The 9,167-nt window shown below is 29.8% G+C and overlaps 1 protein-coding gene across 4 annotated transcripts in view; it reads left to right on the forward strand.

The window, feature by feature from the left end:
- Window positions 1-9,167, forward strand: part of LOC106692507 (prolyl 4-hydroxylase subunit alpha-2) — a 155,680-nt gene that overhangs the window by 73,144 nt on the left and 73,369 nt on the right. For 2 of the 4 annotated variants that reach the window (XM_014438486.3, XM_067049019.1), the window contains exon 3: window positions 7,718-7,866. The exons of the other annotated variants lie outside the window; for them this stretch is intronic. The gene's annotated coding sequence lies outside the window, so the exon portion shown is untranslated. The remainder of the gene's footprint in view (window positions 1-7,717; window positions 7,867-9,167) is intronic. 4 annotated transcript variants of the gene reach the window in all.

Raw genomic sequence — 9,167 nt, forward strand, 5'->3', positions numbered from 1 at the left:
TGAGCCGGAACTCTAGAGTTAAAAAAAAGGAAAGTAGGGACACTAAATGAGACACACAAGGTTCACTGAGATACTGCTTTATTCTCCTGAGTAATCCTATATATATACAATTTGGAATGTTGACATGGGGAGTTTAGGTATTAAGAGTCATAATACCTATGCTCTGCTTATAACTTTATATATATATTTCGTTAGGAGGTATAACTAGTTAAAACTGGCGTGATATATATCTTTCTCCATAATATAAGAGTTAAATGTATTATTTACGGAGAATGAGAAGAGTGTAGTAATTACGAACAGCCATTGCAGTAAGTAATGTCATTCATTGGTTAACTTGATGTTCCTAGGTGACAGCTGCCGTAGCCAGGATCATCGTGTAAACTAGGACATGTTTCGTGGCAGTACTATCGCACTATCAGGATTTACTTGATATTGGTAGCGAGAGACTTTGACAGAGAACTATAGTGCAAATAATATCTCATAACCTCAATCAACCATATTTATTATATGTCTTTTTTGTTTGTTGTATATAAGCATCAGTTTTTATAATTCACTTTCATACTTTCTCACTATTGTGAAATTACTTGCACATCAGATATCAATCACATGGAAACGGGCCTTTAGCCCTCTTCTCCTGTGTTAAGCCGTTTTTTATTTATGTTAAGGTGCTAACGGGACCGCCTTAGTAAATGTTCCATTCTCAGTTATTTTCTGCTTTCCAAGTTGTGCTATACGCTGCGAGAATCACGTAGACCAGAGATAACGACGCGACGCTAGTCTTGCGATAAAAGGTCATATCTATTTCGGACTGTTCCCTTATTCGTTTTTTATTATTATATATATTTTATAATTTTCAAAAAGCCGATAGTTCATGTTGTCTCTGTTTAGAAAGAATTTAAAAGAATAAAACTAGTAGTTTTTAATTTTGTTGTTTGTTAGAGTTTTAGAACGTAATAGTCATCATGTTTGATATTTTATTATCCTAGATATTCCTTAGATATTTCATATTTATTATTTTTTGTTTCAATGCCTAAATTTTAAACACTTTTTATTTTGTTGTTTTTTTAACCTCAATAGCGTTCCCGATATTCTTTTCAACCTTTAAGGAGTTTAAAGTACACCTGAAAATCAAAAAAAAAAAAAGTCCAAACAGAAAATGGTTTTATTCTCTATAGAAAACGAAAAAAATTGTAATTTGTATTTTTTAAGCAAGTTTTTTGTTGAATAGGAAGCAATATCTGGAAAACTACTCAAGGCAGATATAAAAAAAAAAAAAACTTTCACCTTTGACTTACAAGTATTTAATAAACCTGCTGGAAGGAAATGAGAAATTAAAAATAACACTTTACCAACCAGTATTTACTCAGCCTTTCTCGGTTGGCATCGCTTCAATGATTCCATATATCTCTTATGGTTGATATTACCTTGTTAAGTAGAAAATTAAATTGAAATTTAATTTAACCGAGTAATTTTTTAGAATGTTTTGGTACGTACTAAAGTAGCTAAGCTGTTTAGTTCACTCAAGTACGATTAATAACACAAGAAAATTATAAAGTCTGTGCTTAGATTAGTTATTAGAGAGATTTTGGGTAGCATTTAATGCTTGATGCAACATACCAGACCATTTTATATATGGCTTGCAAATGTTATTGGTGCCAGAGCCCCATTTTGTGGAATCTCGAATTTTATTTTATTTTTTTATATTATATCGGCAAGCGCTCGTCTCTGGTTTTTTTTGTGTTCTGTAATTCGTGCTTCTTATACCCCCAAAACATTCTTTCTTTAGATATTCTTCTACAAACTTAACTGTAGTATCTTTTGCCTACTTGGACATTACAAAAAATAATAATACGAACTCCTGCACCCGACCGCTTGACCATAATTATGCATACAACCAAATTGTCTTTGTCCAAACATGTCACAGTAATAGTCCTCTTCCCCCAACTTGACCAAAAAACGAAGTTCTATCCTATTTCTTGCAACCTAAATTTTAAGTTTCAACTAACTGAATTCTCTGTTTAGGCACTTAAAATCAAGTTAAAATTTATTTATTTACTTAAAAACTAAATACGTGAAAACCAGCCCTTAGTAGGACTATAGTTGACTATTGGGATGACTGGTTGCATCCCTTTTGACCTGACCATACCCTTCCATCAAGTATTGGTCGTCTTTGTGTCCTTGGAATGTAGACATTGTAAACTATCATAATGAGGCAACACATGTTCTGCCCAGTTAATGTGGCTTTTCAGCTCTTGACTGCAATCACATTATTCTATCATGTCCTAATCGCTATGTCAGTACTTCTTGGTGTTATTTTTTTCATCACATTTACCAAAACTCAAAACATATAACAAGCGATATTATGTTTTTAGTAATGTACTGATCTTATCTATATTTCTTAGAATTCATATTTACCTTTATAAATAATATGCCTGATTTAAGGAAGCAATTTTTCAAACCATATGTTGCAATTTGTTTATTATTTCCTTTTCATATTGTGTAGTGTTTTTTTTCGTAAAGATTTGACTATTTCAGTGGGAAAGGGCCAGGTTGAAACATTGCTGCAAAAGCAGAAAATTTAGCAGTTATCTGAGCCCTGGATCGACTCTGGGGTCTGGATAATGTGTACCTGCCTCTTAACTATATTGTGGGACACACCTGGGGGATAGCCTTATAGAAATTATATTTTTAATAATTCAATGTGTAGGAATGTTTCAGTTTTGGCCCTAGAAATCCTTTATTTTTTTTCCCCTTCTAAAAATTCGATAAAGTAGAAATTCTGAATAAAGCAGTATATTGTAAAACCAGAAAACACGTAGAATCTATAATAAAGATGTGGTTAATCACAAATCAGAAATCAAAAATAAAAGGAATAGGTTGTCATGTTGATATTAACAACAAAATATTAGACAAAATAATCAATATATAGTCCAAACTGGATAATGTCAAGTAATACAATAAGTAATTCTTATCAATATACAATATGTAAAATATTTGTTAATAATATAAATTTTGCAGCGTAATATTGTAGGTTTTTTATTGAATAATAATTATACAATCTTGGTAGATTGTGGTCAATTTAGGGAAATAAATATTAGTGTTCTAAGTATTTATCCATACCATAAATACAGATAAAAGAAGAAAAAAATATGTAGATGTAACAATAATACTCACGAAATTAAATAGCAATAAATAAATATGTTAAAACATATAAACGATATTTACTTTTACTCTTAGGAACCTCGAAACTGAAGCTTTGCCACCCCCGGTGTGGATGACAAAGCAGGGCCTCCAAGAGATCACAGCGCTTCTCTTCCAGCCCCGTCAGTGGTATTGAAGGCCAATGGAGATTAAGTAAGAGCACTTGGGCCGCATTAATTTAAAAGTGAACGGAAAGGTTGATAAAATCCAACTTCTTCTGATATAATAATTTTTAGATTATACTAGATAATGGACCGGTGCCCGAAAAATCCGGACCGAAAAAATCCGACGTTGTCCGGATGATATAATATAAAGGAGAAAAGTATTAAGTGTTATTTTTACTTAAAACGAAAACAACTAAGTACAAGATATTTTAAGTGGATTAAATAATTAAGAAGATTATAATATTTTGTAAAATTAAACTTTAGGAATATTTTGGTTTTAGAAAACTTATAGAAATTCGTTATTCGTTTATTTTTTTTTGAAGTGGCTTTTCTTATCAGTAATCAAAAAACGTTATGGAAGGAAGGATACCGGTGTGATTTCCACTATTCTTATTATCTGTTCAAAAAGAAGGAAACAAACATGCATTGGTTCTTTGCTTCTGCATAAATTTGCTCACTCAATTATACTATTTTTTAAAAAAAGGTTTTCGAAATGTTTTAAAGAAGAAGCAAAAAAATAAAAACTAAGTTAGAGAGTATAAGCCGAGAAGACAGATTTACGCTGCGGGGTTCCCTTCTTCTTCTGATAAGCTCATTAGTTATCGCCCATTTCGTTCAGGGGGACATTGCTTGTTCCTTCAGGTCAGCATCTTCAATTTTTTTTTTATCCAGTGAAAAATATCTTCTTTGCCTATTGTACATTTTTTGTCTTTTATTTATTTAAAACCATTTGTATTCTAATTAGCAAAGTTTGTTTTATTTTATTTTTTTCAGTGATGACCTTTGTAATTGACTAAGAAAACCAGATTCAAAATGTTAGGTTTTACGTTTAAAGAGGCGTTGAATCCAAAATTTCAATAACCACAATCTGTCTGTTCGGCTACTAATAAATCCAATTTGTTGTTCAGATTATCTTCATTCGTTCATTTTTCAATACGGAGGAAAAATAATTTAGTATTTAAAATTATTTAGTTTTAAAAATTTAACAAAAAAAATTAATAAAATAAATAGCTCCCGATGACTGTGTAAATCAGGCACTTTATGGAAGATAGGCGCTGCACAATAGCAAAAAAATGTTCTGGATTGTTCTCTTTTTAGGAAGTTTGATTGTATTAATTTCTATTCATTTTGACGTTAAAAAACTTCCAAAGGTGAATATAATATATTTTATATTTTTCTTCATTGTTGTACAACGTTTCGAAAAAATTAAGTATGGGGATTGTAGAGATGTATGACTATGGGACAATTGAAACGTTGTACAACAATAAAGAAAAATATAAAATACACTATATTCACCTTCGGAAGTTTTTTAACCTCAAAAATTTATAGACACATTTTTTTTTTTTTTTTTTTTGTGCTGTAGCACCTAAACATAAAAATTTCGACAAAACTTGCTAAGGTCCTTAAATCCCTACAACTCTTTTCATACCCCATGGATCTTCGCAGGAAATCCCTTATAAATTTATGAAAAAATAAAAACTCGCTGCATAGCTCAAAAATTATAAATTCCCTACATTAAATCAAACTCATTCGCAAAGACACAGCGTATTAAATCAAATTAAAAAAAAAAGTTAAAAACGTTCGTCCGCCACTTGCAAAATTTTGTCTCCAAACCGGCCAAATCTACGTTTTTTTGGCGCCTAAGCATCAGGTCATCACAGACATGGTCCTAAATTCTCCCTTATAAATTTTTCAATAAACTGTAACAGCTATTTAAAAAGATTTTAAATTATCTAAAAAAAAAAGAATTCATAAAATACCATCGAAATCATTATTTACAAAGATATGCCATATTGAACTATCAATGTTTTAAAAGTATTAATTTTTCAGCTTTCCATGGCAATCCGTTTACTTTTCTACTACCTTAGTTTAGTGATGGAGAGAGAAAAAAGAAAAAGAGCCTACGATGTTCTGTGTTAAAGCAGATCTATAAACAAAAAAATTATTTTAATTTCTGTGGTGAAGAAAGATATCTTAAAACCTTGTGTCAACTCTCAAATATATATATATATTCCTAAAAGTTCGTTGAGATCGGGTTGGTTCAGCTGTTAGTCGTCTTCTCGTATTACCAATATATTGATATGAGAACACCAAACGACGTTATTGCTTCTTCTTATAGCTTTATTTTATATGCATATAGCTTATATACGTTATTATATCTTGTTATATAGCACCTGAACCGTTGTCAACGTTTTATTACTATATTTTCTCCGAAAATCATGGACTTTTACTCCATATAAAAGGTAATAAAATATACGAGGTGTAAATAATTTTAACATGTTTTTTTTATTGAAAATATGATTAATGATTAAGAATGGAAAATGGAATATGATAGAGAATTTTACGATTAGTATGACTGAAGAAGTAACTAAGTTTATCTAAGAGTAAAATATATACAGAAATATTTTAGTTTTTTTTTTTTTTTCCGTTTTACTTTATGTGTTCATGGATATCCGAACTTCCTTTACCTGCTTGTTGAGAATAAAAAAACATCATTTAATTGTATCATTAATATTTATTTTGATTTATTACAACACAGGGCATTTATTCTGTTAAATAGTATTTAAATTGCCTATTTACGTAAGACTAAACACTAAGATATTTATAGCGTTGGCTTAAACAGCCAGAGGGAAAACCAGTCATATTGAATTATTCATAAACTCCCTAAACCTCAAAACACATTGTCCTGTCTTTGTCTGGAATATAAATTAATGAATTTGAGAATAAGTGTTAAGTTAAATGTTATAAAATACCGTTTTTCATTTTTATCAATAATATTAGTCATAGTATAATAACAAATGAATTTTTTATTTTTATTTTAAACTGGATTTTTAGCACCACGTGGGTAGGCCATCTGGTACTGTGCGAGCATATCCCAACTTTCACTTACCACCCTACGTACATCCCCAAATTATGAATAGATTAGTAGGATCGTTTTCACTATTTTTATGATATTATTATAAATTATAATACTATTTTCGAAAAACAAATCTTAAGACCAGCGAAGGCTGAAATTTATTTCCCTTTTGTTATGAAAATTGGTATTATAAGATTTTTCGAGGTGGGAATAACAAATTTAAATTTCGTTCCTGCCAAAATTACAAAAGGTAACAAAGCTGTTAAACAATTAGGAAAAATCGGGCGGCTGGGCTTTACCCGTTAGAATAAAATATTTTTCCTTTGTTCTCCTTTATTTATTCATAAATTCCGTAATATTTTGTATTCATCTATTGTTTATTTTTTCTAACAATGAGAACTGTTAAACTAAATTACAGGTACTTAACAGGAAGTTATTTTTTAAAAATTCGTTATTTCAACTCTGTCATACTATTTCAATGAGGATAAGAACTAACTGGTAATTTAGATAATTCAATTGTACATTGACATGGCGAGTTTAATCAAAATCGTTTTCTAAAAAAATCGATAAAAAGGCACTTCTGATCAGTCATTTTTATAGAAATAGTTTCTGTCACATCCCAGACTATATCCCCGCCTTTAATGCGTAATTAAGTTTTTTTTACGATTTTTCGTTTTTGGACTAGGCTGTTCACAGCCACAAGCACACTCACAGTAACTGAGTACTTTATATAATGACGTAGATATAATTACTAGTCAAAATTGATAAGTTTGCCAAGTATAGTTAGGGGGAATAAAAAATTGTGGCTGTTTCAAAACGTGAAACATAATTATTTTTTCTTTCGGAGTTCCATCTTTAAAATTATCAACAAAATATGATCCCTTATAGAACTATTTACGTTCAATAGTTCCCGAGATATAGTATTTAAAAATTTCATTTTATAAAAAATGCACTGAAAAATCAGTAGTCAGTGAATTTATTTTCGGAAGTCTATATCTCAGGAACCATCGATATATAGATGTGAGTACTAAAATTAAAGCTGGTTTAATGTGCCATCAAGTAGTTTATAATGTTTTATCTTCGTAGGAGTAGTAATTTTCATGATATTTGACAAAATAAATTCACAGAAAGTTGAATACTAGTCGATCAGACAAAAAAATATATTTAACGAATCATTAGACCTAAAATAAAGCTAGTTTAACGTACTGTAAAGTAGTTTATGAGACTTATCTTTGTTGGTATAATAGTGTTTATGATATTCGCATATAATATGAATTTTGCTCATGAAATATTTTCCAAATTACTAAAAATCAATTTCTTTTAGCAAATATCATGAAAACTACTACTCTTACGAAGATATGTGTTATAAACTACTTAATAGTACGTTAAACTATCTTTAATTTGAGGGCTGGGTGAAATATTTTTATTATTTAAACCGGTAATTTTATATTGCCCATTCAATATTCATTTAAGAGCCTATAATAAATACATTTAGGGTTTACATTCGGAAAACGCTGCACGAAGTAAGCCTTTCCCTTGGAGTGAAGTGAGCTGGCTGGAACTGGTGGGGGTCACTGGTGCACTCCAGTCGTGTCCTGGCACTCAGGTGATTCACCAGGTGGTTCTCTAAACTCCGTCCTACAGGTAGTCGATCTTTTTTATCTCATTGTACTATATTTGTGATTTTAATATCATCTAATCAACACATATAGGTTATTTTTTTTTCGATTTATGCCTAGTGATTTCCTATACATCATTTTCCCCCTGCTTATGAATCATACCGGCTTCGTGCACCGATAAAAATAAAAAAAAATAACAATACATATAAGAAATAAACCTCTGGAATGTAGGAATATATTTATTTATCCTTATTACGCCAGAATTAAACAATAGGCTTTCAGTTTAAAGTATAAAATAGTTATTATGAAGATGTGTGTGATGGTTCAATTGCATTTATTCCCAGCTATGACCGTATTGCTGGAAAAATATTTTCGTTTTGTAAGACAACAAGAGGCAAATGTTTATGGACATTCACATAATAGGTAATCAAATTTATCAGTATGCTTGAATCCCACTTATCCTTCCTGGTCGGTATCGCAGCATCGCCTGGTAAACGGGAGAGCCGGTTAATTAAGAGTGTATAATAAAAAAAAAAAAAGAAATATTAAATTAAATCATATATTAGATAAAAATTTAAATGCAATACAAAGAATTTATGAATTTCAGACCACTAGACCAATTTAAAAACGAAATTCGATAGATACATGATTCAATTAAGGCATACGAACGATCTTAAAGCTTTTAATATTGACAACTAAGTTAGTTTTTTTTTTTTTACCCAAATTAATGCTTGCTCAGTATTTAATTTACTTTATTTTCTCTTTTAATTACCTTTTAGTCCTAAAACGGTATAAGCAAGGTCCTAATATAGTTATTCACATACATGTAAATCAAAATTACAGACTTAAGAATTTCTTGTTCAAACAAATTTTTATTGCTCAAAGATATGACTTTTTTTGTCAATTTTGTAATGTTATTTTAATTAAAATAAAGTTTAATGTCGAAAATTAATGTTAGTATGATCATTGCACTTAGCTTCATTTTAGATTAATTACTGGCAAATTTCATTTTATAAAAATACAAGATAAGAATTGATTTACATAATAAAATATGTTTTTAATAAAAGTAACATAACTACATTGTTTTATTCAGAATTGAGGAGTATTCTATAAAAAGTCGATATTTCCACTTCATGAAAATTATTATAGGTACATCTCACAAATTATCATAAGTCACATTTTATTGAAAATATTGAGTTGAATAGGGGAAAATTTAAGTTATGTAAAGAACGGAATAATTTTTAGATATATAATATTAAATTGTAAAATACAAAACCTTTATTTATAAGAAGTGGGAATATTGAATTCTGACGGAACGTTCCTTAA

This window comes from Halyomorpha halys, unplaced genomic scaffold, assembly GCF_000696795.3.
Source record: "Halyomorpha halys isolate HHAL.00 unplaced genomic scaffold, Hhal_1.1 Scaffold58.1, whole genome shotgun sequence".
NCBI classification, from domain to species: domain Eukaryota; kingdom Metazoa; phylum Arthropoda; class Insecta; order Hemiptera; family Pentatomidae; genus Halyomorpha; species Halyomorpha halys.